At 47.3% G+C, this 13656-nt stretch overlaps 1 long non-coding RNA gene across 1 annotated transcript; it reads right to left on the bottom strand.

Annotated features, from left to right (window-relative positions):
• Positions 1 to 3500: 3500 nt before the first annotated feature.
• Positions 3501 to 6235, bottom strand: LOC117058275. The gene is made up of 4 exons (XR_004427850.1): positions 6199 to 6235; positions 5965 to 6046; positions 5678 to 5760; positions 3501 to 3538 (listed from the first exon to the last, which is right to left on the bottom strand). It is a non-coding gene; the product is annotated as an uncharacterized LOC117058275 (long non-coding RNA).
• Between the last annotated feature and the right edge of the window lie 7421 nt (positions 6236 to 13656).

Below are 13656 nucleotides of genomic sequence, written 5' to 3'. Positions count from 1 at the left end.
ACTGGATGGCCCTTGTTGTCTCTTCCAACTCTATGATTCTATGTGAAAAGGATCTGGGGGTCTTTAGTAGACCAAAAGCTTAATATTAGTCAACGGTGTGATGCTGCTGCTGCTGCTGCTGTTGCTGCAGCAGCAGAAGCAGCAAAAAAAGCAAGCTAATGCTATTCTAGGCTTAATCAACAGTGTAGTGTCCAGGTCAAGGGAAGTCACATTACCCCTCTATTCTGCCTTCATCAGACCACACGTCGAGTTCTGTGTTCATTGATGGGCAGCACAATTTAAGGAGGATATTGAGAATCTGGAGGTTGTACAATGTTGGGGGGCCAAGAGGATCAAGGGTCTAGAATTATTGTATTTTAATTATTCCATTATTGTATTGTATTAAGCATTATTGTATTTTAATATTTGTTGGAAGCCGCCCAGAGTGGCTGGGGAAACCCAGCCAGGGGTTATTATTATTATTATTATATTATATTATTATTATTACCAAGCCTTATGAGGAAAGGTGAAGGGGTTGGGGGTGTTTATCATGGAAAAGGAGACTAAGAGGAGATATGAGAGCCATCTTCTAAAAGCTAAAGGGCTGTGCCATGGAAGATGGAGCAAGCTGGTTTTCCTGCAGCAGATGTTAGGATGGAAGCCATTGACTTCCAAGTTACAGGAAAGAGATTCCAGCTGAATTGCAGGCATAACTTTCTTAACAGTAAGAGTAGCAATGTAGAACAGACTTCATCAGAAGGTGCTGGACTGTTCTTGATGGGAGGTTTTTCAGCAGATGCTAAAAGACCACCTGTCACAGGCAGTGCTATAGAAAAAGAGGTGCCAGAACACACCATTAACTTCTCCGTTGTTCTCCTAGAATGGCAATGCACCCACCTGAGAGGAGCCAGAACAGAGCTCTGGTGAGCTCCAGTTGAAAAATATTAGCCCTGGTCATGGATGTTTTAGTGAGCTTCCTGCAATGCATGGGTTAGATTAGATGACCCACAGAGTCCTTCCAACACTATTATCTGCAATTCAACTATTCTCCCTGCTGAGAGTTCTTGGGTGGAAAGTGGGCTTGGTCTTCTGAAGTCTTTCCAAATTCCAAGCTGTTATGGTTTCTCACTGTATGGATTCTTTGATGGCAAGTGAGATGGTCCTTCCGAATGAAACACTTTCCACATTCCAGACACTGATAGGGTTTCTCCCCTGTATGGATTCTTTGATGGGAAGTGAGATGGTCCTTTCGACTGAAGCTCTTTCCACATTCCAAGCACTGATACAATTTCTCCCCGGCATGGATTCTTTGATGGAAGCCAGATTCCAGCTATGACTGAAGTTCTTTCCACATTCCAAACATTGATAGGTTTCTCCCCTGTATGAATTCTCTGATGGGCAGTGAGACTTTGCTTCCGGGTGAAGCTCTTTCCACATTTCAAGCACTGATATGATTTCTCCCCTGCATGGATTCTTTGATGGGAAGTGAGATTGGAGCGCTGACTGAATCTTTTTCCACATTCTAAGCACTGATATGGCTTTTCCCCTGTATGAATTCTTTGATGGGAAGTGAGACTGATGATGTGAATGAAGCTTTTTCCACATTCATAGCATTGATAGGGTTTTCCCCTTTATGAATTCTTTGATGGATAGTCAGATGATTCTTTCTACTGAAGCTCTTTCCACAATCAAAGCACAGATATGGTTCTCCTCTGTATGAATTCTTTGATGGGAAGTGAGACTGTACTTCCTGTTGAAGTTCTTTCCACATTCCAAGCACTGATAGGGTTTCTCTAATGTATGAATTCTCTGATGGGAAGCAAGATTGGAGCTATGATTGAATTTCTTTCCACATTCCAAACAGTGATAAGGTTTCTCCCCTGTATGGATTCTTTGATGGGAAGTGAGACTTTCCTTCCAACTGAAGCTCTTTCCACACTCTTGACACTGAAATGGTTTCTCCAATGTATGAATTCTCTGATGGGCAGTGAGACTTCCCTTCTGGGTGAAGCTCTTTCCACATTCCAAGCACTGATATGATTTCTCCCCTGTATGAGTTAATTGATGGTTGGTGAGAGTGGAGCTCCGATCAAATCTCTTTCCACATTTTAAGCACAGATATGGCTTCTGCCCTGTATGACTTCTTTGATGTAAACTGAGAGAGCCGCTATGACTGAAGATCTTTCCACATTCCAAACAATGATAGGGTTTCTCCCCTGTATGAATTCTTTGATGGGAAGTGAGACTGACCCTGTGAATAAAGCTTTTTTCACATTCAGAGCATTGATAAAGTTTCTCCCCTGTATGAATTCTTTGATGGATAGTCAGATGATTCTTTCTACTGAAGCTCTTTCCACAATCAAAGCACTGATATGCTTTCTGCCCTGTATGAATTCTTAGATGGAACGTGAGATGGATGCTTTTTCTGAAGCTCTTTCCACATTCCAAGCAATGAAATGGTTTCTCCCTGGTATGAATTCTTTGATGGGAAGTGAGACCAGAGGTGACTAAAGCTCTTTCCACATTCCAAGCACTGATACGGTTTCTCCCCTGTATGAATTCTTTGGTGGGAAGTGAGATTAGAGCTCTGATTGAATCTCTTTCCACATTCCAAGCACTGATACGGTTTCTCCCCTGTATGAATTCTTCGGTGGGAAGTGAGATTGGAGCTCTGACTGAATCTCTTTCCACATTCCAACATTGATAGGGTTTCATTCCAATAATATTTCTTTGATAGGAAGTGGAAAGGGTGACAGAGCTCTCTTCATACTCCAAATATTTATATGGTTTCTCCACTGTGTGGATTTTGTGCTGGTCTCCCCTGTTCTTCATTTCCAATTCATCACCACCTGCGGTGAACAGAGAAATGGATTAGAACCTCAGAAATAAATGGAATCTCAAATGATTGGACAATGCTATTTACTCTTGTGATAGTGGAAGAATTGAAGGGGGTAGGCACGAGGTCTAACTGCACGGTTCACTGCCTTTGTTGTCTGGCATTCACGGACGTATTTGAGGGAACCTGAGATGCATAGCCCGGTTCCTTTCTGAATGGATTTTGTTTGGCCCAATCATGGAATTTCCTGCATCTCTAGTGTCCGTCACCTGTTTGTTGCTCCATTTCCAAGGTCCATAGTCTGTTTGGTCAACCAAAAGCAGACAGAAGCAAAAGGAAAAACACAAATCCACAGATACTCTCACTTCCCTAAATATTCTGAAAACTACATTTATGAAGGCCTGGGCAGTTCTGAGCAGCCTGATCGTGGTTTAAAAAAGCATAACTGGAGGAGGAAATTCACAATAAACAATCCATACCCCTCCATTTAAAGTGGCCTGTGCTCTGTTACACAGCTCCTTCCACATCTGGCAGGTTTTTCAGTTTTATATATGTCTATGGAATTTCAAAGCAGATATTATCCAACTGGGGAGCCTTACGAGGGAGGCCACGTTCCCATGATTCTCCTCCATGACTTCCTTATGCAATGCTCTGGTCAGGATCCAGCAAGGCCCACTCCTCCTCTGTGAAATGCACAGCTACATCTTCAAAGCACACTGGACCCTGAAAGGAAAAAGACAAAAGTCCTCCTCTAAGGCAGTCTAAAGATTACCTACACACATTGCGCTGTTCTTTCCTGCCTGTTCATTGCTTTGTTGTGTTAACTGCAATGGGGATACTCAAAAATCCTGAGCAAAGGTCCACTACGCTGTACCACTTGGTCCCTGCAGGGATGGCGCTCGGAGGGTTAGGCACCACTGAGTGCCTTGAATCACGGACTGGTACACAAGTCTTAGATCTTGCACCAGCCATAAGGGATCTGCGGTAGAATTCAAGGTCTTGTGGATAGGTGAGAGGGAGGTGTTAATACTGACAAGGCTTGCTATTTTTGGTGCAGTAAATATTGGTCTAATATGGAGAGATCTTTCCTATTCTATTGATTCAAGAAGGTTCTGGAAACTTGTCTGGGTCTCACAGGCTATAAGCTGCTACAAGCTGCAAACGGCTACTCTTTAGCTGGTCAGCTTTTTCCATTCTGCCTGGAAACGAGCAGAAGGTTCCTGATTTTGGGGTTATTCCTTCAGAGAAGCTGAGTACAGCTGGCTGAAGCTGGCCCTGTTATTTTTCTATCCCAAGGCCATGCCGCCCATAAACATAAGCCAAAATTCCTCCGTCATGGATGTGAGTCCAATGTTTGGAACAAGGAAAGGGCAGGTCTTTGAGGTATTTTAATTTGACTGCTGCGGCAGACTTCAAGAATTGCACAGTTACCAGCTCCCACAACCAAGGGCGAATCTTGTTCTTCAGCACAAGCGGGAGGCCTCTCAACTCTCTTTCCTGCTCAGCCCCCTGCACTATCCCTTCAAACTTAAGCATTTAATGTTGTTGTTGTTCAGTCGTTCAGTCGTGTCCGACTCTTCGTGACCCCATGGACCAGAGCACGCCAGGCACGCCTATCCTTCACTGCCTCCCGCAGTTTGGCCAAACTCATGTTAGTAGCTTCGAGAACACTGTCCAACCATCTCATCCTCTGTCGTCCCCTTCTCCTTGTGCCCTCCATCTTTCCCACATCAGGGTCTTTTCTAGGGAGTCTTCTCTTCTCATGAGGTGGCCAAAGTACTGGAGCCTCAACTTCAGGATCTGTCCTTCTAGTGAGCACTCAGGGCTGATTTCTTTGAGAATGGATAGGTTTGATCTTCTTGCAGTCCATGGGACTCTCAAGAGTCTCCTCCAGCACCATAATAATTTAATGATTACGGGCTAATACTTTGCCTGGATCTTTCTGGGGTCCCCTTTGCCTTCTCTCATCTACAGGTAAGCTGTTGGAACACTGATTTGGCTATTGAAAAGAACTCGCTAATGCTTTCCCCTTCATAAACAATATGCGGATTTAGGGCTTTCCTGATGTCAAACATGGATTTGTCCATAAAGAACCCTTTTATAATGCCTTCATGTTGGGAGCTTTTCCAGATTAAATGCCTGCCTATGTTTCATGGCGGCTTCCAGTCAGTCGTAGTATTCAGGTGGAGGTTCATCGTGTAGTCCTTGTAAGACATTACACTGTCTGCTGACTGGCAGCTTTGAGGGCTTCTGGGATGGCTTTCTTAAAAATCTTCAGCCACTAGTTGGGTTTGTTGGCTATGGGGTTCCCCCTTGACAAAATGGAGGTCAATCAAGGTCCCCGAAATGGCACTGGGACCCTGTTTTGGCCTGGTTTACAGGTGGGGAAAGGCCAGCAATGAGGATCCGCTCTGTACTTTCCCCATGCTCTGTTTTGCAGTGGGGTAACCTCACAATGACCTAAAGTCAACTTCACGGGTCAGATGAGGAGGCAAAAATGAAAGGACGTCCTCTCCCCTCTCCCCGTGGTCTGTTTTTTTGGGGTGGTGGTGGTTGGGTAATCTTGGCCACTGTTTCCATGATACGTCAACTGCTTAGAAGCCCATTGTAGCACTCAATCATAAATATATATATAAAACTGCAAGTACTGATAAATAATACTAGCAACATACAGAAGGTTAGTTAAGGTGAGGAGGCTGTTCCTGATTTTCAGCAGATAGACCTTCTTGAATGCCACTTTCAGCCTTTGTTTGGACCAGCTTTGACGAAAACAAAGACGGAGAGAGGGATTTCTTCAGTCTCAGAGACACCCTGGCTGCCCCCCTCCTCAGCCTCTTTCCCCACAAGGCTCCTTCCTCCTACCTGATCTGCTTCAACAGCTGCTGCTTCCTCTCCACCACCATGAAAAGACGGGTGAGGAGGTCTGGTTGACATTCTTCTTTCACCTGAGAGACAAAGGTAAGTGGGAAGCCAGGAGTGCATGCTTCTCTGAGGTGTACATTTTGATGGCCATGCAAGTTGCATAGTTTTATTGTGCTCTTTTGGGCTCTTGGGCCCAAATTTCTTCCTCCCCAAAATTGAAGGAACTCACAGATTAATTTCAAAAGCAACAGAAAGACCAAACAGAGAAGAAATTCCTTCCTCCTTACCTAGTGAACTCTCTCTGGTGTCCAACAGAGTCCTCTCTGCCTCAGAGGAATTGCAGCCCATTTCTGCAACCAGATCCTTTTCCTGAAAGAGCAACAAAGATAGGTAGAGGCAAATATTTTATGGGTCCTGCCTTGGAAGCTTCCTTAAAACGGATGAGCAATTAGTACAGTATTTTAGGATTTTCTCCCTCCGTTTGGAGCCCTTGGGAGGATCCAGAGGAAAGTCTCTCTCACCTGCTTCCTCTCCTCTGCCTGACTCAGGAGGAATCCTTCGGCCAGGGCCACTGCCTGGGAACTGGTCTCTGCTCCACATTCCCTCACCCAGCTCTCCATTTCCAGTGGAAGGACAGCTAGGAACTGCTCCAAGATCACCAGGTCCAGCATCTCAGCTTTCGTGTGTCTTTCTGGCTTCAGCCACTGGTGCCAAAATTGGTAGAGTTGGCTGCAAACCTCTCTGGGTCCTTTGGCCTCCTGGGAGCAGAGCTGTCTCAATTGCTGGCTCTGCACCTCTGAGGAAAGAGTGTCTACCTCACCCAGGATCTTCTGCCCAGAGTTTCCCAGAATCCCCCACTGCTCCCAGTTTCCATGGCATGGCCTCTTCCTGCTTTAGGGCCAGCTGGATCTTGCTCATCCATCTGTGGTCTCAGGAAACCTGCAAAAGACACCAAGGAAACACTCTTCTTTCTGCCATTTTCTGTCCATCCAAATTCAAGGTACTATCAAATCCTTCAAAGGAAATTCAATTTTTTTCACTATAAAATTGACACATTATGAGGAACAAGTGTGGATGAGTCTGGCTAGGAACCAGGGCTGAATTGTACCACAGTCCAGGCTGTGAGCACCACAATCTCCATGTCTCAGAATGAAAACATGGCCCTTGGCTACAGACTCCAGAGACCTTCTACAGCTCAGGAGTGAAGTTACAGGGGACCAGGCAGAGGGCTTTCTCGGTAGTTGCAATCCCAGGTTAAAACATTCATCACTGCTATAACAATAACTTGAATTTCTAGACCCCTATTTCTTATGTAAAGCAACCTATGAGTGGACTAGAACCATGTGTGGACTAGAACCAAGCAGCACATTCAGGGGCCAAACAGTTCAGCCAGATGCCTGGATCAGGGTAAAATAAGCGTTATAATAACAACAATATTATCATTTCCCATTACAAATATTTTCCCGAGAGAAAAAAACAAACACATACTTTTTACATTCAGCTACCTTCCAACATTCTGTTCCTGCTTCACAAACTAGGCTATGATCTTTTCATCAGGTCAATGCCTAGAATCCATTCAGTGCATTAATCCATTTCATGAAGCCCCCCCCATTAACCTACCACTGCTGCTGCTAACGTCCAGGCCAGGGGTAGGCAACCTAAGGCCCATGGGCCGGATGCGGCCCAATCGCCTTCTCAATCCGGCCCTCTGACAGTCCGGGAATCAGTGTGTTTTTACATGAGTAGAATGTGTCCTTTTATTTAAAATGCATCTCTGGGCCAACGTCCAGGCCAACAAATGCAGCTGCGCTTGATTTTGGGAGCAGGTAGAGGAACTACTGCACAACTACCACACAACTACCACACGATTGCACTTATTTCACATGCCAGTGAGGTTATGCTTAAAATTCAACAAGGCAGGCTTAAGTAGTATGTGGACTGAGAACTCCCAGAAGTGCAAGCTGGATTTTGAAGGGGCAGAGGAACCAGAGACCAAATTGCAAACATGTGCTGGATTATGGAGAAAGCTAGAGAGTTCCAGAAAAACATCTACTTCTGTTTCATTGACTATGCAAAGCATTTGACTGTGTTGACCACAGCAAACTATGGCAAGTTCTTAAAGAAATGGGAGTGCCGGATCACCTCATTTGTCTCCTGAGAAATCTCTATGTGGGACAAGAAGCTACAGTTAGAACTGGATATGGAACAACTGATTCATTCAAAATTGGGAAAGGAGTACGACAAGGATGTATATTTTCTCCCTGCTTATTTAACTTATATGCTGAATTCATCATGCGAAAGGCTGGACTGGATGAATCCCAAGCCGGAATTAAGATTGCCGGAAGAAATATCAACAACCTCAGATATGCTGATGACACAACCTTGATGGCAGAAAGTGAGGAGGAATTAAAGAACCTTTTAATGAGGGTGAAAGAGAAGAGCACAAAATATGGTCTGAAGCTCAACATGAAAAAAACTAAGATCATGGCCACTGGTCCCATCACCTCCTGGCAAATAGAAGGGGAAGAAATGGAGGCAGTGAGAGATTTCACTTTTTGGGTTCCATGATCACTGCAGATGGTGACAGCAGTCACAAAATTAGAAGACGCCTGCTTCTTGGGAGGAAAGCAATGACAAACCTAGACAGCATTTTAAAAAGCAGAGACATCACCTTGCCGACCTAACCTGGGGAGAAAACGGCATTGACCTGATGAAGACAGCACAGAAGAGGTTATACTTTCTGAGAATCCTCCGGAAAAATAATCTCTCAAAGGACCTGTTGATGGCATTTTACCATTGTACTGTTGAGAGTGTATTATTAACTTATGGTCTCTGTGTGGTTTGGAGTTGCACGGTCAGGGGAAAAAAAATGCTGTCCAGGGTTGTAAAGACTGCAGAAAGAAAAATTGGGTGCCCTCTTCCCACCTTGGATCAAATCTATGCCTCCAGATGCTATAAGAAAGCTGCAGAGATAGTGCAGGATAGTGCGCAGCCCAGAAATGATCTCTTTCAGCTTCTGCCTTCTGGAAGAAGGTACAGGGTTATAAAGACCAGGACTAGCCGCCTGAGAAACAATTTTTATCCAAAAGCGATTTTGTTTTAAACGCAGCGTAAGGCAGTCTCTAAGACAGTATCTGTATTTAGTTGTGGGGCATCAGAGTTTTTAGGGGATACCAGGTAGGGTATTAAAGTTTAGGAGGTTAATTATTATGCATAGATGGGATGGGGAATGAGTCGATAGGCTTTGTCAGGACAGTAGGCTTGTCGGCTTTGCATGTCTGATGTAGATTTTTCCATTTCATTGTTCTGTATGGGATAATGACAATAAAGATATCGTATCGTAGAATTCTGGTGCTGGAGGAGACTCTTGATAGTCCCATGGACTGCAAGAAGATCAAACCTATCCATTCTGAAGGAAATCAGCCCTGAGTGCTCACTGGAAGGACAGATCCTGAAGCTGAGGCTCCAAGACTTTGGCCACCTCATGAGAAGAGAAGACTCCCTAGAAAAGACCCTGATGTTGAGAAAGATGGAGGGCACAAGGAGAAGGGGACGACAGAGGAGAGATGGTTGGACGGTGATCTCGAAGCTACCAACATGAGTCTGACCAAACTGCGGGAGGCAGTGGAAGACAGGAGGGCCTGGTGCTCTGGTCCATGGAGTCACGAAGAGTCGGACACGACTGAAGACTAAACAACAACAACAGAGGAAAGAAAGTCTGCTCCGGGGGGGGGGGTTGCCCAGATGGATCAACTGAACACAGCGCCTCCCGTGGGGGGGGGGGGATCAGCCCCGGCTCTGGACCCGAGGGGATCCTTGCAATGCCCTCTCTGTGGAGATGCCCGTGAAGACGGGATGGATTATGCGTCGGGTTCCCTCTTTAGTCAGGGCATAGTTATTACCCCCCTCCCTTTATTTCTCCAAGGAGCTCAAGGAGGCATCCATGGGATGGGTCTATAGCTGCAAACCTCCTGGGAACGAGCCCCGCCCTGGCTTTGCAGAGAAGGAGGGGGAGGACCCTCAGGGAACCCCTTTTCTCTCCAATGCCCCCTCCGGGGAGAGAGAGAGGAGACTCACCAGAGCGCAGAAGGCGCCGCCGAAGCAGCATTTGCAAAGCAGAAAACAACCTCCAACTCATGCAGGAAGGGAGGGGGGAGGACCTTCCCCCCCCGTGACACTTTTAATTCCTTTCCTCTCTAGGAATCCAGCTCAGCTCCTTTTAACCCTTGGCAAGCCGTATGCATCCAGCTCCCCCCATCTCTCCCCTCTGCGTTTTCGGCTCCAGTCCAGAGCAGGAGCCCAGAAAAAGCCATTGCGTTGCGCACAGTCAGAGAAGTTTTCTTGCGGGGGCGAGGGCGGGTGTTCCCCTCTTGGCTGACGTGCTAAGCTGCTCCTTCCCTTGTGTTACGGAAATGAAAGGAGGGGGCACATCTTAGAGCGCTCATAGCAAGAACAAACTTAGTTGGTCTCTAAGGTGCTACTGGAAGGAATTTTAAATTTTAAATTTTGTTTCGACTATGGCAGACAAGTACGACTACCTACTTGTAACTAGAATCTTAGCAGTTTTCCACCTGTTGTCTTTGTCCATGGAGTTTTCTTGGCAGGGATACTGGAGTGGCTTGCCAGTTCCTACTCCAGGTAGATCACGTTTGGTCCAAACTCTCCACTGTTAGGGAAAAATTCCAGCCACCACCTTCCCCCACCGCGCAGCCTCCTCGCGGGACTCCCGCGCTGCCAAATGCGGGACCTGGAAGCCTCTTTTCTACCTTTCCCCCCCCCGACGATGAGCGGGTACCCCTTCACATAAGTCGCACAAGCACCACACAAGCCCTCGCGATAAAGGGCATCCCCAAAATGTTCCGATCTGCGCCCCGAAAACCCTCCGAGAAGCCTCCTGTCAAGCGCTCCTCGTATCGTCCATTTTCTCAATGAACGGCAAGCCGGCCAATCAGGAGCATGCATTCAGCTCAGCCTGCAAAATGGAACGTTCAGGTCAGCTACTATGATTCAATCATCACCTTCACGCTTGACTGAACACTAAGTGGGTTTTGACAGGCTCCCTGCTGGGAGAACAATGGAATCGAAACTAAAATGTAACCAGTTGAGGAAACTATTAATTATAACTTGCAACAATGTATCAAATGGACAATTTAGACGCTGGGTGGCCCCATTTTGACAGCTCGAAATATTTATTATTGTAAAAATCCACAACTCCTGAACGCAGTGTCCGATTTGCCTGGTTCGGGTGTCTATTTGCTCCTTGTAAAATAACCTTTCTAACCCCTCGGTCCCCGCCATCCTCCGATCATCGGAAGTATATTATTTCGATACTGCATAATTTTTGGACTCTCCACTCAGTGGCTTTCATAATCCCCTAAGCAGCGAGTCACGTCCGCAGGAGGAGATGCCCCCTCCCGATAATCCAGTCAAGCACCCATCCATCAGCTACCATGGCAGCAGACATCCTCCTAGGAGCTTTCTATTGTCCTGACGCAGAAGAAACCTTCAATGTGTATTACACCCACCCTAGATCCATTCACCGGTTCCTGCCATCCTTCCTGTTATGCAAAACTTGTTTTTCCCCTATGCAAATCTTACTGTAACCTCCTCTCTCTCCTCCCATCTCTGACGTTTCTGTGATGTATTTCGCTATGTATTCTGGGCTACCGCGGGAACTTTTAAAAGTCCAGGACACCCTTTGTTCGGGGTTCGGATCCTCCTGAACCTTGTTGCGCAATAAACTCCTTTGCTTTTGCTCCAATCTCCGGCTGGTCTCCATTGCCTCCGCAGCGAACCACGGGCTTCCTCCGTAGGACCGGGAGCTGAGCCTTCTCGACCCGGTAATTTCCGTAACAGTCTTGGTGCCGAAACCCGGGACCTGCGTTCTCCCGTGGTGGCTGGGGACCCCCACCGAGCCTTCAGCCGGCAACGGGACCCTTTTCTCCCGTGGAGACTCGACGGATCCCTGGCCATCCTGGGCGGTAATTGCAGGTCTCAAGGGGAGCCAACCGGGGAGCAAAGGCAAAGTTCAGCCGGCTTCGTCTCCAACGATCCAGCGGATCGCGGTGGAAGACGCGTAAGTATAAATCCAGTGCACTGGTGATTGGGGGGAGGGGGGAGGTAAGCCTGGCAACCGCAATCTACTGCTCTCTTGCCTATCATTTCTTGCCTGTCTCTCAGTCTGTCCCGTGGACTGCTGCTCAACTCGAAAGGGGAGTCCTGAGCTCTATCTCTTTTTCTCCAATACCCAGTCAGCCGCCCCGTTAGCTGGTCTAACGAACGCAAGGGACTGGGCTTTTTTCTACTTTGCCAGCCGCCCCGAGTAGGTGAAAGATCCTAACGAACGCAAGGGGCAAAGGACTTTTCTGCACTATCTTAAACCTCAGCCGCCCCGGTCGGGCCATGTAAAACACGCTGGTCGTGCGTGAGCCCGCTTCCGAACGCAAGGGAGGTTTTTCCGGACCGTTTAACCCTATCAAAAGGGCTGCCCGATCTGGCACTGCTGTGGCAGGCGTCCAGTAGGGCTCCCTTCCTTAGCTGTTAACGATAGGCAGGAGGTTGCCAGGTGGGGGTACCCTGTAATGGGTGGAAATGGGGGTTGATGAATAGGAATAGATGAGAAGAAACGGAAGAAAGAAAGGAAGAGGAAAAGGGAGCTCCAGAAAAAGGAAAGGAAGAGGTAGTTTAGAGTAGATCCCCCTGGTCAGCCGCCCCGCTAGCCGAACTAGTGAACGCAAGGGACCAGGCTAGATTATTGGAACGTCGTGTACTGTACTTTGTTTATGTTAAGAAACCCCCTGTCCCACTCCCTTTGTGAGAAAACCCGACTTACTAAGATACCTTTCCCATCCCTCCTTTCCAAAACCCAGGTTCCTCTTAAAACCCCAAGGAACAATGGGTGCCAAGGCTTCGAAGCAGGGTCGCACTTCCACTGGGAAGAAGGCTTCACGGAAGCCTTCTTTTACCCAGCCGGAACCCGACTCTCCCCTCATGCTTGTCATGGATCATTGGAAGATAGTTCCGGACCATGAGACTTTGTCTAGACAGAAGTTGCAAGATCTTTGTAGGAATTCCTGGCCGTCTTTTACTGAAAGAGTACCATCTGAACTCCGCTGGCCACCGGAGGGATCCTTCCATCAGGATCAACTAAATACATTAAGGAAGCTCTTACTGGAGGAAAAGCCTCGTCAGCTTGATTATCTGAAGGCTTTCGAGACTGTGAATCAAGTCCTTAAGACTCTAAAGCCGTCCCTGTCGCTCCAGATGCCCACGATTGAAACCACTAGAAAAGATCTTAAGAAACCGAAGGAAGGTCATGCGCCACCCCCCTATGAGGAACCTTTGAATGAGGACTCCATGGATCAGGCCCCGGCACGTTCTTATAATCGTCCCGGGCCAGCCCCAACTGCTCCTTCAGCCCAGAATAAAATCCTGATGCAGAATCAGCCCCGGGGACTTGAAAACTATGCCAGTCCCAATAACCAAGCGAGGGCTCAGGATGGCCAGGCATTGGTTCACCCCGCCGGCCAGGAAGGGACTGTAGTGTTGCCCGGCGTGCTTATGCATCCCGACTCCACTCCATCTCCTGTCAGCGACCATAGCGCCTACCCCCCATCCGTTCACCGACAGTCCGTCAAAGCAAAGACCAAGAGCAATGGGGGAAACAGTCACCAGGCGACCTCCTTCCAGATGCCACTGAGGGCTTTCCCCATACCACCGACGGTCCCGGATGGGGCCCCACGTATGATCTATGCCCATCAACCCTTCCGTACTGCCGATCTGATTAACTGGGCTAACACGATGCCCTCTCTAAGAGATGACCCTGACAAGTGTCACCGGCAAATTGCTACCATTTTCTCTTCCCATCACCCTTCTTGGACTGATGTCCACGTACTCTTAAATGCCCTATTCAATGAGGCTGAAAAGGCTGACATCCTCAGTAAGGCTGAAGAAGCCCTAAATCAGGAGAATTACCAGGA

The sequence above is a fragment of the Lacerta agilis genome, chromosome 14 (assembly GCF_009819535.1).
Source record: "Lacerta agilis isolate rLacAgi1 chromosome 14, rLacAgi1.pri, whole genome shotgun sequence".
In the NCBI taxonomy this organism is placed as follows: Eukaryota; Metazoa; Chordata; class Lepidosauria; order Squamata; family Lacertidae; genus Lacerta; species Lacerta agilis.
Note: the sequence above shows the minus strand (reverse complement) of the source record. Positions and strands in the feature narration are given on the sequence as shown.